Here is a 3,179-nt window from a genome sequence, read left to right as displayed (position 1 = left end):
CTTGGCTAACACTCTGGCATTTACATTTAGAATGTTTTCAGTTTATGAAATCATCCCAACTTTGTGGTAAATTCACTTTCCATAAACCCCCTTTGGAGAGGAGATTAAAATGGAGGAGTAACACAGATCAGGATGAAAATAAAAGCAAATTGAAAGGTGCTCATTTGTCAGTACCACTGCTCTCATGGAAGAATTATTGTGTCAAAATGTAATTAGTGCTCTTCAGACAATGTTTTGGAGTGGCCATTGTGGTCTCTGGTGGCCAGGTAGCTTTCAGGGTCCCAGTGACACATATGCCCCGTCAAGGCCTAGTGCTTTTCTTTTGTACAGCCCATCTACTCTCAACACAGACATTATCATCTAGAGGTAATTATGGGCATCCAATACTGAAAATGGTTGAGTGTGAATATTTTAAGAGATGCATGTGGCTGCTTTCTTATGTTGTAAATTTCTCTCTTTCTGGACTAAATTCTTACAACCTGTCAATTCTAAAGACCGTGTGTCAAAAGTCATAGAGTTTATGGCTTTGCAAAGACTGAGCTGGGTCACTTTTTGCAAGATTTGCAACTAGATTCATTTTGAGATTATTTACTGTTCTTTTCACCTCAGCTAGATTAGTGAAATAAGGGCCCTCTTCTGGAGAGCTATGGACTGAGAATGCTGTCCTAAAGGTTAAGCTACTGTTACGCTGTAACGCTGTGCGGTTAAATTGAGTTCAAGAAAATGTTTAGACTACTTGATGCAACTTATATATAACTAGAAAAATTTCTAAAGAAATTTTGAGTGTGCCTGACTCTGGCCCGTGACTCTCCCCCATACATCATTGACACTGTTGAGTAGTTTACAGAATATTACTTCTACCATTGCTTAGGTATGTGACAGATCAAGCTTTCAACAGGTGTTCATATGAGAGAAGAAATAGGCTGTTAAAAATTAAGTGTTTGCTTAGAAATGTTGTGAAAGGGCATAAGAAATACACTGCATTTCCTGCAGAAAGTGCAGTGTTGATGCCCTCTGCTGAAATGCCCATTGCAACTGCGGAAATTTCTATGAAAAGATAGAATTGTGTAATAAAGTGTGAAATGACCAGGAAACATTATAAGATATTAACAAAGTGTTTAATATATTGTTGTAATTATAAAGTTCTGTGATAACAGTTTTAACAATCTCCATTACAATTACAATTCCCAGCATGACCAAGCACTTGGCAATGGTGGCAAGGAAAAACTGCCTGTGGCAGAAACCTTGAACAGAACCCGGATCATGGTGGGTGGCCATCTGCCGCGACCAATTCTAAATAAAACAAATTACAATAGTTAGTAAACTGTTGAGTGTACCGGTAGATGTTTCCACATTTGTGATACATGTGTTTACGAAGTACCAACAAAAATATGATAGGAGGCAATAAAGTACAATCTTTACTAATATTTAAGATTTTACCTCAAACCCTGTGTTGGAATGCTGATTCTTCACAGGTTGAACGACTGCCATCTTTGCTGTAGCCCTCATTGATGATCCAACTTTTGTCTTTGGGGTTGCCGCCATCCTTCTTTGCATGGTTTATGCACAATGAAAAAACAACAAAAAAAGTAAGAAAATCATCAATTCGATAACAGAATAAGCAAACAAAACATTATAATCTAATATGTTACATTTGTGGTTTCTTGGATGTTGTTCACCTTCGGCACAAAATCACGATTTAACAGCGGCATGGAGTCTATGGAAAAAACAAACATTGAGAGACATCTTGTCTGTCCAGGAGATAGAATTATGACCAAAACAATATACAGTATGAGAACAGTTGCTGAAATTAGCACCAGCAATGTGTTCTTCGTACTTGTCGTCTTGTTTGTAGTGTGAAAAAGACAAGTTGAGAAAGAGAAGTTGATGATGCTATATGTTTACAAAGTACTGACAAAAATGTGATGGAAGGCAATGAAAGTACAATCTTCTTCACAGGGTGAATGGCTGCCATCTTCGCTGTAGTCCTGATGATCCTACTTTTGACTTTGGGGTTGGTGCCTCTTTGCATGGTGTTCATCAGGTGTCAGATCTATGCACAATCACAAAACAACAAAAAAGAAACAAAAAGGAGAGAAAATCATTAATTACATGATAGAATAATTATAGAGCAAACTAAAGACCAACAATGTAACGTTTCAGTTTTTATCTGTATATGAAAAGGAACTATGACCAAAACAATATACAGTATGTCAACAGTTGCTTAAATTAACACCAGCAATTATTTACCTCAATTTTGGAGCTGCCCCTATCCTCTCTGCATCACTGGAACTGTAGCCTACCTTCATTGTAGATAATGGTCTGCTGCTATGTCCCTTCGACTTTCTATTCCCAGCCAATACATACCTCACTGACACCATATGTGTACTGCTGTGACTCAAAACACAAGGCTCTAGCTTAAACATCAAATAACATGCACCCAGATAATTAGTTACATTGTTAAACATGAAAAAATAAAAAATGCACAGAGAGATTGTGACGGACAGAACAATACCAACTTAGGCCCGTTCATGCCGACTCTAAGAGATATTGAACTGCCTTACATATGTTTGGTAAACGTGGTCGAGAAGTTTCCTGTTTTCCGTTGTGGAAATCTTTTTGACGGACAGAACAATACCAACTTAGGCCCTGTACATGCAGACTCTAAGAGATATGTAACTGCCTTTCATATGTTTGGTAAACGTGGTCCAGAAGTTTCCTGTTTTCCGTTGTGGAAATCCTTTTGACGGACAGAACAATACCAACTTAGGCCCCGTACATGCGGACTCTAAGAGATATGTAACTGCCTTACATACGTTTGGTAAACGTGGTCGAGAAGTTTCCTGTTTTCCGTTGTGGAAATCTTTTTGACGGACAGAACAATACCAACTTAGGCCCCGTACATGCGGACTCTAAGAGATATGTAACTGCCTTTCATACGTTTGGTAAACGTGGTCGAGAAGTTTCCTGTTTTCCGTTGTTGCGGCTGTGATGAGTTGTGTAAATCCTTTTGATGGACAGAACAATACCACCTTAGGCCCCGTACATGCGGACTCTAAGAGATATGTAACTGCCTTATCCTCGGTTATCACAGAGTTAAAACACAGTAGACAGGACTGTGATAATGTAATACGTTTGCAGCACACCCTTTGACGCAGATATGTGGTTGAGACACGTAA

General features: G+C 38.7%; 1 long non-coding RNA gene across 1 annotated transcript; it reads right to left on the bottom strand.

The window, feature by feature from the left end:
- Positions 1 to 760: 760 nt before the first annotated feature.
- On the bottom strand, positions 761 to 2,228 carry LOC113744815 (uncharacterized). The gene is made up of 4 exons (XR_003461853.1): positions 1,917 to 2,228; positions 1,653 to 1,717; positions 1,441 to 1,549; positions 761 to 1,293 (listed from the first exon to the last, which is right to left on the bottom strand). It is a non-coding gene; the product is annotated as an uncharacterized LOC113744815 (long non-coding RNA).
- Between the last annotated feature and the right edge of the window lie 951 nt (positions 2,229 to 3,179).

The sequence above is a fragment of the Larimichthys crocea genome, unplaced genomic scaffold (genome assembly GCF_000972845.2).
Source record: "Larimichthys crocea isolate SSNF unplaced genomic scaffold, L_crocea_2.0 scaffold220, whole genome shotgun sequence".
Lineage (NCBI taxonomy): Eukaryota > Metazoa > Chordata > Actinopteri > Sciaenidae > Larimichthys > Larimichthys crocea.
This window is presented reverse-complemented; position numbering and strand designations above follow the sequence as displayed.